At 41.7% G+C, this 23376-nt stretch overlaps 1 long non-coding RNA gene across 1 annotated transcript; it reads right to left on the reverse strand.

Moving 5' to 3' along the window:
• Positions 1-21546: 21546 nt before the first annotated feature.
• On the reverse strand, positions 21547-22989 carry LOC115764298. The gene is made up of 3 exons (XR_004018017.1): positions 22834-22989; positions 21654-21700; positions 21547-21597 (listed from the first exon to the last, which is right to left on the reverse strand). It is a non-coding gene; the product is annotated as an uncharacterized LOC115764298 (long non-coding RNA).
• Positions 22990-23376: the final 387 nt, after the last annotated feature.

Genomic DNA, 23376 nt, shown 5'->3' on the forward strand with positions numbered 1-23376 from the left:
AACCAAAATTGTTATGGCTCTGGCTATCAACATGCCGTCATGTTATTCTACGCAATACTCTTGTTGACTGAGAAGGAAGCAGGGATCAAGCTCCGATTTCCCTTTGGATGATTTGTTTTTGTTTTGTGCAGACATTTTGAATACTGACAAAGTGTTCAATTCTTTAATAAATACTTTCTTCATATCTACGATCAGGCGATCTTGCGAGCTTGCCAGCGGACGGAGTTCGCTTAAGTTAAGGCTAGTCACATTAGGAGCAAATTTGCATTATAAAGTTTTTACTTTACAGAAGAAAGCTTTGCTTAGTATGCTCATTAGATTTGTTTGTTTCTCAAGGCAAGGCTGTCACTCGACCTATGCTAACAGTCGAGCTAACAGCACATTAACAGAGAGATAGAGAGAGAGAGAGAGAGGGAGAGAGTCAGGGAGTCAGAGAGAGAGAGAGAGAGAGAGAGAGAGAGAGAGAGAGAGAGAGAGAGTCAGAGAGAGGCAAGCGAGAGCTCTGAGATCTTGAATAAGAGTGATTTAAATTGGGAAATATCTTTCATCTGAGCTTTGTATTAGTAATGAGCCTAATGCTATTAAATAGATCTGTTTTGGATATCCCACAGAACACATACAACGTTTTGTTTCTATAGCTCAAATGTTTACCAATCTCTTTGGGTACATTAGGACGCACATTGCGACTTGTTTCCCTTAAGTAGTGATTAACGCCTCAGAATTAGCTGTAGTCGTTTAATATGGCCGTAATTAGTTGCTGGAGTGAAATTAATGAGTTGGCCAGCTCGTGGGGCTGGCTAATTAGCATAAATTAACATAAGTGAGTTTACGACAACTGTTCAATTGTTAAAATAAACACCCCCAATCAATTTGCAGTAGCACAAATGGAGGTTGACGGGGGCACTTACATTTGCCAAAGCTAAAGGTATAAATACCTTTGCAGCTGCAGGCAGTTTGCATTGATGAATATTTGAAATTAGGTTGCACTGGGCAGGACTGCAGCCGATGTCAGTCAGTTGTTTTGGCAGCATTTGCGAATGCTGGCAATTAATCTCTGTCCCTACTGCTGTTACCCACTATAAATTGTTGTTGCTGGCGCTGCTCTCACATTCACATTCACATTCACACTCGCATTCGCATCAATGTTTGCTTGATGTTCGATGTTTACCCGTTAACAGTTTGTGATTTCATTTAAGTATTTCATTGGGATTTCGACATGCACATGTGCCAGTGCTCACATATGTAAATCACAAACGGATTTGTTGCCCCTTCCAATTGCACTTGCAGCTGTGCCCCAAATGGCTGTTTGGTGTTTAATGTGGCAGCCACAGCTTAGCACTCGAATAAGGCAATGCCTGTCAGGGCTTTAGCCGTCATATATATATATATATATATATATATATATATTGTCTGACCAAATGACTGAAAGCTCAATAACATTTGGCTTGGGCATTCAAATGATTTTGAAAGCGACTTCGAATTTCCGTTTGCATGTTTCTGACTTCAGCTGCAGATGGCTCAAGGCAGCCATCTAGCCATCTGGCCATGCTTCAAATTGAAAAAAGAGAATATGCACACGTTCATTACATAGATAATCTAATTGCAACTTTTTACTATTTTTAAAGCCGATCGGATGATCTTTTACTGCACTGACAAATTGCATGCAGCCGTTTTCCATCAATTTTCCACACTTGTAGGTGGCATTTTGCAATACCCTGTCTAAAGGTAGCTGCAGTAAAAATGAAAGCTCTTCAATTCTTAGGGTTCGCGCTGTGCGTTGATCATAAATCAGTCAGGCAGTTTATCGGTCAGTCAGGACAAATAGTTTTATATACAAAGGTATAATTCACTTGATTCGTCCAAGAGAAAAAAATAAATAAAATAACAGCTAATAGAAAGTTATCGAATATGTATCGAAAACTGTTTAAAAAACTGAATTTTTCGAGAAAACGATGAATATCGATTACCTTCCGGAAATATTAGTTAATAGCAAAATAACTACTAAATAAATACAAAGCACAAAATATTACAAATTAACTAAAAACTAAAAGTAATCAAGGATATCTTCTAGTCGTACGCTCTCTGTCTTTCTCTCTCCAATTTCCTAGAGGAATTCGTTAAACGGGCTGTAACAAGATTGCGTTAAACAAACGCATTGGCCAACACCTGTGTTTTGTGCTGTCCCGCTGTAATCAACAGGCTCGTTAAGGTGCACAGCTGCATGCACTTGCACACACACACTCACAAAAACACTCCTCTGCCAGGAGCAGGGCCAACACTTGGCTCGTCATCTGTCAGGCAGCCATTTAAGCCGATTGATTGACGCTAATAAAAATGTACAACACAAAAGCGCAACAATGCGGATGCCAGGGAGTGGATAAGCGGCAGGGTTGAGGAGGGGCATGCTGATGGAGCGGGCGTGGGTGTGATCGGGCTGGGCAATAGCAGGCGGCGCACTGCCTTTTTGCTAACTTCCGCTTTCCGTTGGCACTTTGGCAACAATGAAGCTGGAATGGGCTTGCCCATAAACGGCTGGCGGAACTGAAGCATAAAGCGGTTGCCTCGGCAAGCGTTCGCTTAATGATGGCAGCTGCCAAACTGGCGGAAGCATGTGCCGTGGGAAGCGTTCGGAACTGGATTTAGTAGACGGCGCGCTGCACTTTCACTGAAAATCACATAACGGCAACAATAAGGAAATCGCATGTGAAAGGCCGCCAGCGGCAGTAAACGGAGCAACCAAAAAAAAACACAAAATGAAGAACTAAGAGCAGAGAAAGAGAGAGAGCGGGTAAAAGTAAAAAGTGAGGAGGGCAAAGAGTGGAGCTGGCTGCCATTGTCCTTGGTGGTCCTGGCTGTGGTTGTCGACTATTTATGAACTGTAAGCCGTGTACAAGTTTTGCCTCAAACACACATACCGACGTACACACACACACACACACACACAAAACCACAACAATGCACCGTCTCCGGCAGCAGGAGTCGGAGAGGAGCAGAGCCAGAGGGGCCAAGCGAAGCATTAAGTTGAAACCACTTTTTGACTTGTCGCTCGTGCCACTTGGCAATTTCAAAGGCGTTGAATTGAAGTCAAAGTCAAGCGCAGATTCAGACGCAACCTAAACACCAATCCCATCTGATGTTGCCGGCTAGTAATGGTTCTGGGAGGGCGTCTGACTGCGGGCTGGGCTTAAAAGTGGCGTAGGTGAGGCGTTGTCTTTTAATAAATAAAAACTCACTCAAAGCGGCACCAATGCACACACACGCGCACGCTCATACGCATATTTAATTTCATTTATACAAGCCAATCGCAAATTTTGTACTTTTTCTTTTTCTTATTGGCGCCTTAGAGTATGCAATGGAAAATTGCCAGCGCTCGTTAAAGCTTTGATGTTGTGCATGGATGGCTTCCACAGCCGCAATGCCAGTGTGTGTGTGTGCGTGTGTGTGTGCATCTTCGCTGAGCTTCTTTCATACATTTTAATTGCATTTTTTGTATCAAACTCATATTTATTATATGCCGTGCGTGTCTGCCCCGATGTGAGTGTGTGTGTGTATGTGGGTGTGGGTGTAAAAGTGGGTTTCATTTTTTCGATTAAAAGGAGGAAATTAAAACGAAAAGCACATAAAAAATGCACAATGACAGGCAAGCAACAATTTATGATTGTTTCAACCAGCTGCTAATTGCGTTATTTTTGTGTTTTTGATTTTCATGAATTGTATTTTTGTGCCCAATTAATGCTGAAAATGTTTGTGTCTGTATTTTTTTCTCACAGTTCTCATTAAATGCTGCCGAATTTTCAACGATCACAAGGAAAAAAGCAGAGTTGACATTTGTTAAAGTCAAATGATACTTTTTAATTATGTAAAATAATGCATCAAATAATTGTATTTGATTCCTGAAATATTTATAATTTAATTAATATATATTTCTATTCTATTTTTAGCTTGGATTTTGCTTTAATAGCACGTTATGACATTTGTAATATAAAAAATATGGTTCAGGTAAATAAAGCTGCGTAAAAGGTTTGACTTAATTAATTGATTATTATTTATGCAGTATTTCTACATTGTATTGTCAATTGGGTTTCGTTCTCATCATTTGATTTCATTTTGCTTAACTTACAAATTTAAATAGGTTATTATCATCTGGATTTTTTAGTGATTTTTCGCCAGATTTTAAGGTCAGCGTTAATTCGTCTTTGGGTATTTGTGCATTTAATTTAATTACTAATAGTTGATCAAAATGGCTTCTGGTCGTTGAATACTTAACTTAATCCCTAAGCAACTTGTAGTAAACTGTTTAATATCGAACGTATTTCGAGAGTTGTTATAAATTGAGCGATTTAAGGAAGTTTCTGGGCGCGTTAATGCCTCATTTTAAGTTTCTCGTATTTCGGGATTCGGCTTTCAAGTTGTTGCCGCTGTCGCTGCCGCTGCCGCAGCCGCAGCTGCAGCCGCAGGCATCAATGCTTTTGTGCGCTAGACCCAAACAAGATCTTCCAGTAACTAACCGCGTGGTAAGAAAAACTTTTACTTTTGGGATTTCGAAGCTGCTGTTGTTGCACTTGCACTTCAGAGACGCCACACAAGCACCAGGCAGCACCAGGCAGCACCAGGAAGGCAGCAGATGCTGAGCCTCAGCCTCAGCCTCAGCCTTGGCATCAGCCAGCTAATAACAGTTGCAATACGAACCGGCCTGGGGATGTCGACGAACAAAAACGATTTACGCTGAAAGTGGCAACAATGGCGCAAAGTTAACCCCTCCTCTTGCAGCCAACAACACGCATACGCCAGGTTGGCCCACACTTCCCCAAACGCTCGCTTGTGTGCCGCAAAGTTCTGCGCTCAGCATTTTAATTTAATACAAAAACTTTAGCCCGTTGCTCAACCTAGGCCGAGTTCAAGCACACAGGAGCAGTTGCACATACCGTCCCGCCTCCTCGGCTGCTGCTGCTGCTGCTGCAACTGCCAGCTGCCTGTTGGCAATTGAACTTGGCCAAGAGCATGGTTGAGTGCATTTATTTAAAGTCAAGTTTTGTTGATTTGTCGCCCCACAAATTCTTAAATGACATTGTGCTTCTTCTCTTCTACATTTCTTTCCTTCAACAATTAATGCAAATAATATACAGACACCCCATCCCTGCAACTAAATCTTTTGGGAACTTAGAAAGAAATTAAATAAAGCTAGCTTTACTTTAAGATACTCTCTTTACATGGGCATAACTGGACGTGGCTTTAAGATTTTAACGACTTTGATAGCTTGACAATCGGGGGGAAGAGCAATTCAGAAAAATCTTAAAGCTTGACCCAACGCAAATACATAAAATCATAAAAAAAGGGAACAAAAACATTGCATAAAACCAATATTTTTTGGTTTGCTTACAGAGAATAAAAGTAATAAAAATAAACAAAGAAAGGAATGGGTTCTTGAATTTCCAACAAAAAAGAGAAAAAGAAAAGCTGATCCTAACCCCATGCCAAGCTGAATTATCTTCGGCTGACCTGACTTTTGCCATATGGAAACTTGGTTAAGAGTTGGGCGCGCTGTGAAAAAGATGTCAAAGTTTTTGGGAGCTACTTACTATATTATTTTATAACTTGTCATCTGTTGGTTGACAGCTTCTTCTTGCCACCTGGTCACATTATGTGCCCATATTACGCATATGTCATCTATCTCAGGCATCAAAGCGACCTTTTTTTGCTTCACCTGCTTTCTGCCGTGGGCAGCTCTCCAGGACACCCGCAAGTGAGGGGAAACAGGTGTGCAAAAGGTGGAGGCGCAACGAAAAGGGAAAATTGGGTGCCCAGGCGCTGGCGTTCACTAATAAAATTCGTGTTTCAAGTTTTACGACCTGCTGACAAATAAATGCGTAGACAAATTTAATGAACGGCGGAAATGTCTTTTCATTCCGTTTGGCATTTTTGGGGGGCAGGGCGTTTGGTGTTGTCCGGCCGCACGAATTTATGGCCCCAGGCCCCGGGCCCCAGGACCTTTTTTAAGCTAACGGCAATAGCGCTCCATAAAAATTACGGCCCGGATAGAAATCAAACCTCAACACAGCCACAGCCACAGCAACGAATACAAATTCGAATAGAAATGCGAAAGCGAATGTGAATACGAATACAAATACAAATACTTGTGCATATGTTTGTTTAACTTGCCGGCAAATGGGAAATAAAATAATGCGCACTTACAAGACCGCAAAAGGCAAACCAACTGTCCACCAAAGCGGAGGGTGAGGCTGGGTTGGGCTAGCCCCGTTGCCCCGTTTTCCCGTTGCCTCATGGCCAAGAAGTGAAATAAATGATAACAATAAAATATATATAAATAAATAAAATTAACTCATAACCACTTAGACAACCGGTGCGGGTCCCAGCAGAGCTCTGGCCAAATGATGACCCATGTCCCGCCGAGTACCGGCCAGCGGACTGCCCAACTGCCCAACCGCCCCCGAGTCCTTTTGGCTGCGACTGCTCAGCGCTGCAACTAAACACAAAATAATTTAGTGAGCGTCCGCAAACGACTAGAGCGGATGTGCGCTGAATGAAGAAGGACTCGGCTAGCTAAAGGACAATGAACAAGGGCCGGCCAAACGCTAATGTGATGCTCTCTAAGTATATATATATAGACATATATATATATATAAATGTATATATGTTTGTGTGTGTGTGTGTGTGTGCCACACTTCTTGGCGGCTGACGCCGTTTCAAAAATGCCGCCATTGCCGACACACGACTCGGAACCTTCATTTATCAAGTTGACATTTTAATTTATTAAAACAAAATGAAATGAGACGCAATGGGAATGGGTGAGCTGGGCCTGGGTTAGCATGGGATATTTCGGGTCTTAGTATGGCCAAGACGACATGCTAAAAATCTTTGGAGCTGCTGCTGGCCACTTGTGTCCAGTTTCCCGCACAATCTGCTCTCACATACATGCATACAACAAATTTCGGCTGCTCCGGACCCACTGTGCAAGCTGAGCAAGGCCCCAGGACTCGACGACAGAGCCACCGAGAGAGAAAAAGGCGCCGCAAATGAACACGTTAAAGATGACAAAATCCTCGCAGGAATGAATGAATCCTCTTGCCGAGCAGCAAGATAAATCTGAAGGGGAAATGCTCACATTAGTGCTCAAGCGATGTACGAGTAAAAAACCAATATGCTCCTATTCCATTTGTGCACAGAGTATTAACCTAGATCAATAGCTAAGGCAGCAGCTGGTTAAACTTTATGTTAACATAATGCTCTAAGGTCATAAAAAGATGATGCGGCCAGCTAGAGAATTCTTTAACTCTCAAATCAGTTTGGGTTCCTTGAATTTGCATTTTCTTAGCCATAAATTCCACATGCTGTACCAAAAACAACAACAACAAAAGCAACAAGAATAACAACATGCTTCAGTTCGTGCGGCGAACGAAGCGTTTTTTAATTTGCATAAATTTTAATAGCAAAAATTTGAAAACGTGTTTTTGTTGTTATTATTTGTATTGTGCTTTCTTTCTTTCAAAAAAAAAGAAAAAAGGAAGTAATATTAAACAAAACGATGCAGAGCATCGAAATGTATAATAAAATATACATTCCAGGGATCAAGAAAAAGGTGTACTCTCCCCATCCAACCGAACCAGAGTCAAAAATGGGAAAAATAGGCAACACAGAGTTTCGATTTGTGGGCAGCAGAAAGTCGCTATAGAAAATGTTGATGCTCAACTACGGCTGCCGCAGCCCCAAACATGCAGCTAGGCCACGCCCACGCGACATCAAACTCAAGGAATTTGATGCGGCAAACAATTTAGTATTCAAAAATGTTGCGGACCATTAAAGCAGCTTAGAATCTTCGCATCCAAAATAGAGGCCCATAGCGTGAGAGTGTGAGTGCCGGGTGGCTGGGGTATAGGGGAAGGGGCAGTTTGGGGAGGTCAGTTTATTGAAGGGGTCTCAGGCAGCGCAATTGGCGCCACTGAAATGCCGCAAACTGCTTTTTTGAGCAAATGCTTTCGTCGCCTTGATTCATTTCACCCGCGGGCCTCCACTCTACGTCTTAGACGGACCGCGTCCGGCGTTTTTTCCACGGCGTAAATTGCTTTTCATTTGTTGTTAGGGTTAACAGCTGGCCAGGGGGTAGGTGTTGCGGGCGCAGGTCTACCTAAAGGGGCTACGTCAACAGCTGTCATATCATGGGCGTGGCAGCCGTTTCGGCGGGTCCCTTTAAAAATATTATATTCACCAGGCCGCAGCTCGCACAATAAAAAAATTGTATAAATTTAAACGAATTTCATTTGTGCACCGCAGCAATGAAGAAGAAGAATATGGTGCAGGATCAGAGCTGCCACCTGTCACCTGCCACTTGCCAACTGCCACTTGCCACTTGCCACCTGCCATTTGGCGGCTGTCATTTGGCTGAAAAAGGAACTTATTCATTTGATGCAGTGACTAATGAATGAAGCCAATTCAGCTGCCCTAACCATACGAATCATCCCTGATCTAAGTCTTTTTTTCATTGATTGGTGATGTGAATTAATCGCCTTGCAACATCTGCAAAACTGACTCAATCATTCAATTCGAGCAACATACATGCAAAATTTATGCATATGTATGTTTCTTAAGGCTGTAAGTGTAACTAGAATCTGCTGAGGTTCGGCTTGTGTTGCTTGCTCTCTACATCTACAGGCCCAGATTGTAGATTTTTCTTTTCATACAAATTAAATTTATTATATTTGAAAAAAAGTTAAATGGTCTGTCTTTGGTTCGGCTCTTCTTTAGTAAACTAATCGGGCTTGAGGTTCGATTCATTGCAAACATAATATTTCAAATATATAAATTGTATGTCCTTCAACCTAGGTCCTCTGGGAGTTTATATAAGCCAATTAATCGAAATGAATGTGGACTACTTCCATTTTCAAAGTGTGTGCTAAGCCCTTTTCCCGTTTACCAAAGTATTATCGATGTAATCCCCATCCCCATATCGACACATACCAATGCACGCATTATAAAGCCTCAACAGAAAAATGAGAAGCCGCAGAACAGACTTTGTTGGTATAATGCTTACCTTAATCAGTTAGATTTGTGGAAACTCATTTTTGTGGCAAACTCATTTTCTGGCAAATAATTCCTTACACAATTAAACTGATGTCCAATTGCCTTCAAGTTTTCCGGTAGCCGGGGCCAGCTGCTTAAGGGGGGCAACGTTTGCAGCCGAAAGTTGCAAACGATTTGAACCTTGGGACGAGACCGCAAATGCCCAGCCCAGCCCAGCCAGAACGAAGCGTCCGCGAATTGCAAGGCAAATGAATGCATGCCACGCTGTGGCATGTGGCATATGGACTATGGGGCGTGTCCGTGTCGCAGCTGAATGTTGGCCGTTAGCTATATGCTTTTACCGTTGGCAGCCGAACATTAACCAAAGTGGTCGCGTTCCATTTTCAACTGGATTTTAATGGTAATGCTACTTATCATGTTCTACAACGACTGCGGCAACAACAGCAACAACAACAAGAGCAATGCGGAACGTGGGCCTAGCCACTCTATTTTACGCTGTTCTGAAAGGAAAGAAGAGTCCTTTTGTCTCTGTGATTGTATTATTATCGATGTGTCTTACAAAGACTCGAATCCTGGCTCATTAACTTGTGTGTAAATTATGAGCTGCCCTTCCTCATATATATATATTTATATTATATATATATATATATATATATAATCAATGCAGCAACAGAGTATTGCGCAGTTGGATGTAGCGAGTGCAATGATTTTACCTGTTTTTTGAAGGTGCAGCTGTCCATTCAGTGGGAGAATTAAAAAAAAAAGAGGAAGCTGGAATCAGCGAAGCATTCGTGGGTATACTTTTTCACTGGCCAAATGGGCGAAATGTAATGCACAGCGAGTGGGCGTGATTCGGTAATGGAAAGCCAGTGCAAATGCTGCTCCCCGCCCAAAAAAAAAAGAAGAAATAAATATAAAAAATAAGGAAGCAAAAGGAGCAGGGCAGCGCTTGGAGACTGACCCAAATATGTTTGCGCAAATGAGTTTGGCGGCCATTTAATGATTTGTTTGTGCAGCTCGAAATCGAATTAAGAAGGGACCAAAAAAAAAAAAATAAATAAAAATAAAGCAGAAAACAGAAAACCCAACAATCCCAGAGCATAGACCAGGCCCGAAGGATTGCCGGCGCCCAGTCAGTGGACGGGGGGGGTTTAGGGCACCAGGTGGACATTGCACGTATGTAATTTGTCGTCTGCGGCGGAAATTTGCACGGAACCAGCACAAAACAGAAACAACAGCAGCAAAAAAAGGGAGTACATTCCTGACTAGGTGGGCAGCCACTCCCCGCATGCACTAGAAATGCTGTCTATAAATAAATTAGCATGGCAAACAAGTTGGCAACTTTGCTGATCTGTTAGTGTGTGTGTGTGTATGTTTGTGTGTGTGTGTGTGTGTGTGTGTGTGTGTGTGTGTGTGTGTGTGTGTGTGTGGGTGGGTGGGTGGTCGGCTTGTTACGGCTAAAAAGCTGTTTCCGCAATGAGTTTGCTTCCTGTCCATAAGGACATGCCAGCGTTGCTGCTGCCATTGACAACTCAGCTAAAACTAAATGTGCTGCACAACACTGCTGCAGGGGCTCGACTGACATTGTAGGCGTGGCAGCAGCAGTAGCGAGAGAAAAAAAAATCTAATTTCCTGTGAACAACATAAAGTAAATGTTTCAAAAGTGACGCCCCGGGGCAAGACAGAGGGGCACAGGCCCCCACCACACAGACACACACCACACACACACATGTGCGGTTGTGTGTGTGTGTGTGTGTGTGTGTGTGTGTGGGTGTGACAACATTGCCACTACCCATTGGTAACAAATGCTCTGTGCTGCCCGCCATTTTCCATTTCGGGCCTGGCACATTTTTGCCGCCCCTGGCATAAGTTATGAGCAGAGGCCAAACATTTGCGGGGGCAACAGGAAGCTGCAGCCAGGCTATAGGGCGCTGCACGACTGTGGGGCACGCAGCTCGTCTTCTATACGCTGTAACTGGCATGAAACATGTGACCAGAGTGGTTGCCGAAGCCGCGACAGCTCTGACCAGGCCCGGGCCAGCACACTCGCTGCCGCCCCCTGTCGGCGGCAGATGAAACCACAGGTCAGTAGCTGCACAAAAAAAAAAATATTTCAGAAAAAAAAAGAGAAACATAAAGAAAAAATACAACAACGTTTAACGAAGCATCGAAAAAAAGAAATTGCGCAGATTATTTAAGCACGAGGCAATTGCTGGCGTTGTGTGCAACTAGAAGGATATGGGCCCATACCACAAGAGCTGTGTGTGGGTGCATGAATGCGTGTGTGTGAGCGAGTGCGAGTGCGAGCGAGTGTCAAGTGCTAAATAAATGCAAGTGAATGACAAAGGGCAAGCGGAAAATAAAATCAGTTCCCAAACGATTTCAAACTGGTCCAAAAACCTGCTTTTGACTGTCGACATTTGTACGCCCTTAACCCATCGAAAATGGGTAATAAGGGTATATTGGCTTTGTGCAAATGCACGTAACAGGCAGAAGCCGAGTCGATCTAGCCGATCTAGTCCGTCTGTCAGTCCGTTTGTCTATCCGTACGTATGAATGCGTCGATCACACACATGCCTACTCACAAATAGAATTGCAGTTGGGTTGTATCGTTCGCTATGCTCTGTGCATTTTAATTTGGTTTTATTTTCATTTAAGCTTAGCCTGCGGAATAATGTGGCTTTGAAACGACGTTGCATTTGGTGTTCGTAGAAGATGGTACAGGGTATCCCATAGTAGGGCACTTCCGACTAGCGCACAATTTCAGCACAATTCGAAAATTAAGAAATGAACTTGAAAAATTAATTAAAACCATCACATTCTTTATGTTAATAGTTTCGTGTTTGTAAATGGTTCAGTTGGTTCATTTTGAAATGAAAAATGTCTGGGTTTCAAGATAAACTAAACACCGCTTCGAGTGCAGCTTCCATCTAGATCAAAAAATACATCATGTGTAAACGATTGTCTTAGTAACATCGAAACATAGTTGTAGAATCGATACTCTTAAAGTGTTGGGCAAAACTTTGGAATACTTCCAACAAAAGATGTTAAAGCAGGGCGACAATGTATCGTAAAAACTTACCATTGATCGCAGTGGGGGTGTGGCAGTGGGCGCGGATACAAAGAAAAAAATAAGAATGAAAAAATAACAGCAGCATACAAAATCCCAAGTGGTAAAGCCTCAAAAGGTAGAGCGACAGACCGCAAACTGTGGCAGCAAAAAGGTGTGCGCCTCTCTCCAAGGACATTAGCACATGTGTCAGTATGTGTGTGTGTTGGCTTGTGTGTGTGCGTGGAAATTGGCTAAAACGGATTTACACAAATTTATCAACGTGGCAAAGTCAAAGCCAACGAAGCAAAGCCTCAGCCACGAGCCAAAGCGGAAAGAAAGTGTCAAGTGTGTGACACACACACACACACACACACACACACACACACACACACACACACACACACACACACACACACACACACACACACACACACACACACACACACACACACACACACACACACAAATAGAACGGAAAACGGAAATGAATCATTTCATTAGAGTTGGCAACGCCTACGACATGAGCATGAGACATAGAAACATAGCGCCCCAGCGAAGAAGAGGGCTAGCGGCCGAGGGGAGATGTGAGGCCACAATAGGGGCGGCATTGAGGCCACGATGTGCGACCCAAGAAATTGCTAAGTAAAATGTGTTTGACACTTAACGTAGGTCGCCAACATGGACAACGTGGATGCGGAAAAGGATGAGACGAAAAACCGGTTGACCATGGGGATCTCAACCGACTTTGAGTTCGACTGAATAGGCTCAAGTTTCAGCTTGCGGCTCAGGTGTTGCACAGCAGCTTGCCTCGTTGCACTTGAACACGTGTTTGACGCCGCAACGGAAACGAACTAATCTGAACTTAATTCAGGTCACATTAAACGAAAAGTGATTCTGCGGTTAATTTCCTTGAATGGAACTCAGCCAAAACTCGAATTAAATGAGCTATATCGAGTATCTATTAGCAAACGTATCCTTGGGCTTGCAGTTATGTAGATGCTTTATTACTTATCTGCCAAGCCATTTAATTTGATGTATTTCATTGTTGTTCAATAAGCAATAACATAAAAAGCATACATACATTTCTTGAAAAATGGCAAACGATTCGAAATTCTTTGCATAAAGTCGAAAGTCGAAAATGCATTAGAGGAGACTTCATATTCCTGATTTATATTTAAGTGCTATTTCTTTGACCACAGACAACACGAAAATGCAGCAGAGAAAAGCGATTGGCAAGTCCCCAGGCTAGATAAAGGAAAGTTACTATCTGCTTTGAAGCGTGCTTAACTTGTAGATACCCTGTCATTGGATTTATTTATGTAATATAGCTTTGAAGCTTTGAATTGATGCTGGAACAATAATTATGGGTATAGAATTTATAATCATTGTATGCAGTTTTATTAATTAACTATAAATTTTATTTTGATCAATCGACAGAGAACTGTCACGTATTGATTGGCCAAAAAAAAAATGTCTCAGTTGTGCCAAGCAGCTGTCAGCGCTTCCCTGTATCTATTAAGACAAATATTTTAGATATATATATATTTGGATATCTTTTATGTAACAGTTCAAGCAGAAACTGGCCCATTCTTGACTGCTTCGATTTCTGCTAATCAAATTGGTTTTTTTCTTGAACCGCCCTGGCGTATGAATAATATTCTGTTTTATGCAGCACATAACAAACACACGCACACACACACACACACACACGCATGCTTTAAGAACCAGCAAAAAAAAATGAACTTTCTTTGTGCTCGTCAATCGATTGTGTGTTGGTGTGTATGTGTGCATTAAATACAATTGAATTCTTGATGCTTTGCGCGATAAGAAGCCAAAACGCTTTTATGTTTATTCATAACACTGTGGAAGGACGCTTAAAGAAAAAAAGGAAGCTCGACATTCGTATCAGCATCCGCAGCCTTGTAATACACAACACCCCAAATACGCAAATACCCAATACCCAATACCAAATACCCAATACCCTATACCCAATTCACAATACCCAGTGCTCAATACCCAATGCCCAATTCCCTAAGCAAGTACCCCTTTTAGCAGCTTACCGTCATTGTTGCAAAATGCTTTACATTCACAGGCACACCCACACGCACAATGTGTGTAAACACGCCTGACTGCGGCATTTGACTGGCTTTTTTGCATATCCTTTAATGCGTATCCTTGTTGCCGCTTCTCTCTTGTGGCACTCGTTGTGGCAGGTGTTTGTTAAATCACAAAATTCGTCAACGTAATGAGCGCCCATTTATGCCAAGATATGTGCCACGCCTCACTTTGCCGTAATATGCTGTTGCCGCCGCGGCGCCTCCGCGTATGCTACAGTTTTTAATTCACGCTCAGATTAAAAAACTAATTGCGAGCTTATTGGCACCCGAGTATACCTGCATCCATAGAATATATGATCGCAGCTCTGATGTACTGAGCACTTCCTGCAACGCCCCGATTACGCGCCCAGCCAGTTACTGTGCACTTCGTGTTTACTTTTCTTAAGGTGTGCCGCGACTATAGGTGTGCCTTTGGCTAAAATCCGAACCAGTTACTTAATCCTAGCATCCAGACAAACATCTTTCAATATGAATTTCAACGGCTTGTCAAGCTGCTGCCTGCCGGTTGCCGTCTGCCGCCTGCCGCCTGCAGTCTGCTGCCAGCGTCGCTCTTTTTCAGTCAATCCTGTGGCTTCCCATTACGAAGGCAACGTGCTCCACCGCTCCCTGTCCCTGGCTCTTGCCATGTTTGCTGTTCTTCGGCATTTCTATTACATTACTGATTGTTTTTTGTATGTGTTTGTCTGTCCGCTGTCGTTTAGTATATCTTTCAGTCAGACTCTTCAACTCTCTCTCTCTCTATCTCTATCTCTTTCCCACTCTCTATGTTTGCATCTCAGTCCCTCGCAGTCCTTATGTCTTAGCTGTATGTCCTGTCGTTGGCTTTCAGTTGTATTTCTGCAATATTTTGTTTACTATTGGCACGGCTGCTTCTATCATCAATCCATTGCAAATCTGTCTGTGTGTGCGTGAGTGTGTGTGTGTGTGTGTGTGTTATTCCAACTGTCGTTTACCATTCATTCTGGATAAATACAAAATGAAGATGATCCTTCGGGAGCTTTAGTTATTTAATTTCAAATGTAGTAAATTTAATCTAGCAAACAGCTGTGTGTGTGTGCTTGTATGTGTGCCCGTATGTGTGTGTGATAGCCCAGGCTTCTTTCGCTCATGCATAACAGTATCTTGCTTTGGACGAGGCTCATATAATATACGCTACAACTTTCAAACGGGGGCATCTATTTACTACTTTTGTTGTTATTTGCTCGCTGCTGACTTTAGACAAGCCCTCCTCTCCCAACACAATTCCGCCCCCTGAGACAGCTCTCTTTATCCTACTTTTTGGTGTGGCTCTTTTTGTTGTTACTGTTGCATTTCTTGTTAAGCCCTTTCAAAGGGTATTGTTATTTAGTCATGAAGCTTGCAACGCACAGCAGGCGATATCTCCGTCTCCATAAAGTGCATATATTCTTGACAGCCGAGTCGTTACAGCCAACTGCCGAATCGAACATTTATAGCATATGTTAGCTATGGAAATGATCGGTGATTTTCAAGATAGGTTTTATTAAATATATGCAAAATTGGACCTCTGCCATATGAACGATCGGTTAAGTATGAGGTTCAGTGTAACCTATTCCTTTGCTTTTTTAGCTAATAAATCTCAACAAATGCGGACATATGTATATATTATGTGGTTTTTATGGGAACAATCGATCGGATATTCAGTTTTAGTATAAAATATGTATGTTAGGGTATTTAACGTGCGGCGTGCCGTTGATAACAGTTTTCTCTTCTTTTTTCTTTAGCAAAATCCAAGCTCTTCGTCGAAATCTATCTATTTTCTTGTGTCTCATGCACATGTCCTGCTGACAGGCTCAGTCACACAAGCGGACAGTTGGCATTTTTATGTGACTGTATGTGTGTGTGTGTGGCTGTTTTTCATTGCGTCTCCAAATGCGTTTCGCCGCCTTTGGCGCTTGCGTTGGCCAAGCCTCTCCCCACCGCCTTCTGTTTGCACTGCTTGCCCACTTTAGCAGCTGCCTGGCGAGTGCACGAGAGGGGACAGAAGGCACGCAAGGACGCAAGGACGAGTGTGGAGGACTGCAATCGTGCTATGGCAACAGCCTCGTCGTTGTTTGTTTGCTCATCTTGTTTGCCTACTGCTGCCTATTTATCTTTGGCCAAGCTTCATGCTCGTCTTGTTCCGTCCTTGCACGTCCTGCTCCGTTCGGCTACATACTGGCCGTCACTTTGTTATTGCTGCATTATCTTTCAAATGGCATATTTATAGGATTTCGCCAGCTTACTCATTGCCACCATATCTTTCTCTCCCTCGCTCTCTCTCGAGAAAGAGAGATCAATGCGCACACATACACACGCACACACACAGGCAACGGCAGTCGGAGACAGGCGCATAGTTTATTGGCAGTGCCTTAGAGCGCTTGATGCGCATTTCCTCAATCAGCTTCAGTTTCAGAGGCAACGACAACGTCCTGCAACTGTAAACAGTTAAACAAGTTACGCTCGCGCAGGCAACATCAGCAGCAGCAGCGGTCAGGTGGAGTCAGGTGGAGTCAGGTGCAGTCGGGAGCAGCCAGCAGTCAGTTTTAGTTAGGACCCGGCTGCGGATATTGCTGAAGTGCAGCCAGAAAGCCCTGCTGCACTGTGTGGCAAATCCGTGAACTCTGAACAATTTATGGATTTTGCAGAAAAGCTTTCAATATAGTTTTCTATAGTTAAGAATAACAATTACCATGCATTTATACACATATGAATGTATAAGAGAGTAGACACATTTGTCAATTTATGTTTTTAATGTGCTTAAAAGGCAGCATGTGTATAAGTGCTCAATGGAGCTTAATACTAATCAATATAATAGTCTTAACTAAAATGTTGTGCATGGAAGGCATATGTGCTAAGCTTGATCAAATTAATTAATTTATGATGCAATGAAATATGCCGAAATATTATACTCTTATGTTTTTGGGAAATCTCTGTTTCAGCTATTTTAGCTTTATTCGCACGATGATGTAATAAGCTGTTGGCTATATTATTATGTAGAGTTTAGCAAACTAATCTAAGTGCTTGGAATAATTAAGGTAAGATATAATTCATATATAACAATTGAGATGGTTTATTAGCTCGATAATGTGAGATAAACAAATAAATTTTGCTAAAAGCTGACACATGCTTACAATTTCAATTAGAGCTTAACCTAGCTCATCTTTAAAAGCAGCCTTAATAAAATTAAAAATGATGAAAGATATTAATAAAAATTATGGTTATAATTGAATTAATTAAATATAATAATAAAATTTAAAATAGATATATTAATTATTAACCTCTAAGAAAAATAAAAATAAAAATCTTAGTTAATTGGCTGTAATATTAATGATAATAAGTATAAGTAATACAAATACCTTTGTTGACTGTTTAAATCATTTTTGGAATATGCTAACAAAGGTATGTATTAAATGTACTTGGATATGTAATCATGGACATGATGTCACTGTGGCGGTTGTGGCCATGTTAATGCTATTACTGCCACTGCCAGTGCTACTGCCACTGCCACGGCTGCTGTCTCAGGCAATGTGTGCTTAACCGCTTCATATATAGTAAATTCATTTTCTCAATTGGCTCCCGTCCATTTCGATATCGTTGTACTTATCGTTGTCATCGTTGCGATGTACCATATTTTATTTGTGTTTGTTTATTTATTTGTACTCTCGTATGTGTAAATATTTTATTCTCCTTTCATTTTTATTATATTTGTTTGACTGGCCGGCTCATTTCGACGCGCCTGTCCCGCTGTTCCACTGCTTATTGATGCGAAATCCGTTTGACTTGTGCGCCACACAAGAAATCAATACGAATGAGTGTTCAATTCATTCAATTTCTCGCTGCCCAGCTGCCCAGCTGCCCAACTGCCAAATTGCCCAACTGGCCGAGTGTCCTGTTGCCCTTTTTATGACAGCACAGCAAAAATCAAAGCGCAGCACGTGGCGTATGAGTAATGCGGCATTGGCGAATTCAAAACGCAAACGTCGCACCTCCACTCGAGTGTTTGTCAAATCCGATTGCTCCACTATCCAAGTGGCCCACTTTCCCCTCGTCTGCCCCTATGTCTGCCTGCCTTTCCACGTCCGTGTCACTTTATGTATTCAATCAGCTAACAGCGCACAAAAAGTTTAAGTCAGCAGCTCTGGAATTACAAATGCGAGCGGAGAGATTCAAGCTAGCAAAAATTTCATTAATTTTCATTTATACGATAATGGGAAATTCAATTTCCCAAGCTCATCGTCCGACACATTTGCTCCCTCGCTGCCTCCCTGCTCCCCGCTCGTCAGCCAGAAAGGGGTAATGAAAATGACAATGGCAGTGGGAAACGCTAATGGCAGTAAGCACACACACACACACATTCACACTCGCATGCTCGTATGTGAATGCGAGTGCGTGTGTGAATCTAAGTGCGAAGTTCATGGGCATTTTGGCGTCTGCTTGGACAATAATTTTTTTGCCGTTGATTACTTAGCGATATCGAATTGCGCAGAGTTAGTAAAACACACTCCAAAAATTTACCACAGTAAATAGGGTCAATAAAAACTATCTGAGAGCTATTTCAATGTGCCAGCTGCGACAGCTTGGTAAGCGTTTTACATTGTTAAATAGTTCGAGGAAAAAACGACTCGAAAAGGACAAACGCCGAACGAGACGGAGACGGAGACGCCGCAAAAGTGTAAACGGAGCACTTTAATATTCATTCAAGGATAATGCTTATGTCTACAAATTTGTAAAAAAAATATTAACAAATAGCCAATACAATATTATGCCTTTGCACATTTAAATGCTTTGAATATTTATTCAATGCATTTAAAATCTTTTTATAGTTTACTTTGAATTTGCATATTTTACATTTGTTAAAATGATTTATCAAATCTATAAATGGCACATTGATTTTTAATGCGATTGACTCACATTTTATTAAAATAATTTATTGAATTTATTGAAATAATTTATTTTGATGATTCAGTGTTAACTCAATTGCTTCGCAATTTATTATTGAGCAATTAGTAAGCTTTAGCCTCGTATTAATACGAGGGCTTCAAATGACTTCTATGATAGCTTTAAGTAGGTTGGTATGTTAATAAATTATAAAATTAAATAAATATATGCTTGAAAATTGCATAAAATGATTAATTAAAAAGATGTTTTTAATTTATTTAAATGTAAATTCACTATTTATACAAATGATTCAAACTTATCAAATGATTTAATTGCTTTGCATTGTAATTTATTTGTATATCAGTTAATCACTTTAATTATTCAAAGTTTATGAACATATAACAAATGTAATGCTCATTTAATCACAGTGTAATTTAACAAATGACCCGCAATATGCTCTGGTGTGTTTTACACCGTCCACACACTGTCCACACACTGTCCACACACTATTCACACGACTCACACTGTGCACTCATTCATAGTTCTGTGAGTGCTTTTACATGCATGAATGGAATTGACATCGCAGGAAACACCTTTTTAATTTAATGTTTAGTTTTTATTATCGCAACGCGTGCAGAATTTATTAGCTTGCCTCTGACTTTTATGTGCGTCCTGGCCGTTCGGCCACCCGTAGCCCCAGCTCCAGCCCCAGCCCCAGCCCCAGCCCCAGCCCCAGCCCCAGCCCCAGCCCCAGCCCAAGCCTATGTGCCTGCCGTCCCCTAGCCCAGCCTCTTGGCCAGCGTTGCGCAATGAAATTATCTATCGAGGTCGAGATACGCGCCGCCGGAAATCTAGTGAAGGGTGAAGCATTAGCCGCGCTCAAGTCCAGGACCCGGATCGAATGAGATTGGGATGGGGTGCGTCAGCTGCTGGTCAGTGGATGCAGCGGGCAGCGTATCAAGTAAAACCATGAATTATTTATTTGTGTGGACATGAATTATTGTTATGAAGTTTATTGCAAACAAATTGCGTCCTGGGACAGTGGAAATCAATATCAAATAAATAAAAGCGCAAACAGTTTTTGTGGCTTTCACTGAAACAACAGAAACGTGGAGCGATATGCCAACGAAGATATGGTCCGGGCAAGGGAGAAGAGAAACTAATGGAGACAGGGACAGGCACAGGGATAGGGGCATAAGGTACGGAACACAGGGCTCGCGAGAATGGCTGAGTTATATCAGCAGACAACAAAGAGCTGCTCCCTTTACCCCAACCCATACTCAGCTCTATGTATATTTGTGTGTGTGTGTGTGTGTGCGTGTGTAAAGCCATCAACAACATGCACAGGATATAGGGTAACGCTGCGGGCGATTCATGAAATTTAATGAAGCAGGCAAACTAAGTGGGCCGACTGGCGGCTGCCGGAGGATGGTTGAAGCAAGGGGGAGACTTGACTGGTGGGAATCTGCATGGTTGGATAACCCTTGAACAGCTAAAGCGATGGCACTGCCAAACGGATGTGGGATATGTATTTGAAGTTGCCTTTTTAATTAAAATAAATATTTAATTGAAATTATAATTAGGAATTAGTTGCGGGCAATAAGTCAAAAGCACACAACCAACAAACGACGCGCCACAAAGGGTATGATGTCCAGTCAGCCGAATGCCCATTGTTGTTTCATTGCTCTTGTCCTCCGCTGATTGGGATGCTCTGCCTGCTCCCATTATACACTGGCTGATGGACGACAGTGGTGGCCATCGACCAGCGAGTCGCCGCTTGGCGGCAAATCAATTTGTGATTATAAAAGATAAACGCTTGTAGACGCCGCTTCGCTGAGCAGCTGCTGGCTTCTGCTCTTGATGATGATGGAAGTATCTCTTGCACACCCACACACACATTCACACGCTGCTAAGTGGGTGTGGCTGTCGACATACACAGAAAATACGGTATCCGATTTCAATAACATTTAGTGGCAATTTCTTTGGCCGCCGCTTTTAACGACAGCGCATTGCATTAAGAGAGCAGCAGGACTAATGTCCTTGCCATTAAGTGGATAGCTTGTGCTGAGGCGACAGCCACACCTGCTTGCCGATTGTCATGGCAGCGCCAGCAGCGTTTTTGATTGCATAAAAAGAACACACTTACATTTATTTCAGCCGCACACACACATAATCAATATCTAATGCAAAAGGGATGCGCATTAAATAAATGAACGAAAGCTCGTCTCGATTTACACAAATCCCTACTTCTTGTAGCTTTAAGACAGCTCATTTACTGACGCTTTTTTATATATCGTCGTATAGTCAAGCATTAGTTTTACATTGGAGCACGACTGGAAGATGTTTAGTAGGCAGGTCTAAGGGATTATCAAAAGATTTTTGTTTGCAGGCAACAACTGAATATTGATATCGATCAATAATATAATAATAATAATAATATATTTATATATGTATATTCACATTAAGCACATCTCTTTCAAACTAAGCCCACTTAATTTCCTCAGGATGTTTAAGCTATTTTAAATTCGATGTTTTAGCTATATTAGTCGAAAGAAAATGGTTTTATTTACCTGGAAATGTTGTTGGCACGACGCTGCACTGTGCTAGTCTTGGCAACCTGCGAATGGCAAAATGAAAGGAGAATGCATGGAAATCAATTATAGAGTTTTCAGTTGGGTGTTTATTCTAAGATGAATGTAAATTGTGTACAACAATAATGCGTGCAGTTGAGCTGCACTGCGAAAGCGAGGGAAATGCTAAGTGGCTTTTCCGTTGAGATGCTCGCATTGCATGTAAGGCACAAGGATAACGAGACAGGATTACGCTGATGAATGCCACTGCCGCATCACTTCCGGGGGTCGGGACGTGGAAGTGAGCGTTGGCGTGGGCGTGGCAATGGCTATAGCTATGGCAATGGCAACTACAAAAGCAATTGCAGCTGCATTTTAATGCATTTTCATTGCAGCTGTTGAGGTGGGTGAAGCAACAGAAACAACGACAAGACGGCAAAGTTGCAACTGCCACAACTGAGCGCACCGAGCGACGCCCAGGGGCCCCGCGCGTCCAATGGGCGTGGCATGGCAAGAAAGTACATCAGGAAAGTGCAGCTGCAAACGTTCGAATCCCATTTTGGCAATGGCCTCTCGGGCACATAAAACGTAGAATAACAATTGTGAATGCTGAATAGGGGCTGCTGATTTGGAGTTGGGGGCTGGGTTTGGCGATCGATCTGCAGTTAGTTCAATGAAAATTTCAAATGAGCGGAGCCGGGAGCGGAATAGCGGCTGTCATTTGGGAAATGCGAATAATGGTATTTTTGTATTCGATTAAACGATAAAAGATATCGCAATCTACAGTATTCAAGATGATAATTAAACACATGCAGTTTATTAAAAGCTAAATTTGGTTAAAGAGCATCAAAATTATGGAAAAGTTAAATTAAATGCATATACATAAATACACGACAAAAGCTTGGTTGCCCGATACAAGTCCTTGAAATGCAAAAGCATCGAGTCTCAAAGCCAATAAATAAATAACTGCCTTTATCATTTCCTCTTCTAAATATATGTATATATATATACTCGCACAAGGTTGCTTAGATGTTCTTTTGAGGAATGCTTTTCATGGCCGCATGAGAAGACATATGGAATGCACTTCTCCGAACTTGTGCATGCGTTGATTGAGTATGTATATGTGCAAGTATGATGTATATTAGTGTATGTGAGTATACATTTAAATACATATATTTACCATACGCAGCCCACCTCTGCTTAATTTTGTTGATAACGAAATAAATGAAACGTATTTTTAAATATTGTCCTACTATGCGATTCTCATGATTTCAAGTAAGATTTCTTGCTCTGATTATAATTGTTGCATAAACAAAAATTACAGATTTTTGTTGTTTCGATTATAAGTAAGATTAACAAGTTTTATTTGCTGCCTTATAAATCTTATTCCAGCGCATACTCGATCTAATTTACTTTATTTCACTTCCCCTATTTCCTTCACTCCTTTTCCATCTTCTTTCTTCTGTTTATTCTAAAAATACTTTAATATATTATCAATTTAAAAAAGAATTTATTTTAAGGTTAATCAGACCTGGGCAAAGCTTATCTTCCACTCTATAAATGCTACTTTATGAGATGTATATAAGTGTAAGCCACGACCGAGCAAAATCGGAAAATACCTGCTAGTTATTCAATACTTTAGTGTCATGTAAGAAATCGAGCTGCTAAAATCTGTAATTGATTGACAACTTTTTTTGCAATTCCCGGCTATTCTATCTATAAG

This window comes from Drosophila novamexicana, unplaced genomic scaffold (assembly GCF_003285875.2).
Source record: "Drosophila novamexicana strain 15010-1031.04,08,12 unplaced genomic scaffold, DnovRS2.1 tig00000820-arrow-pilon, whole genome shotgun sequence".
NCBI lineage: Eukaryota > Metazoa > Arthropoda > Insecta > Diptera > Drosophilidae > Drosophila > Drosophila novamexicana.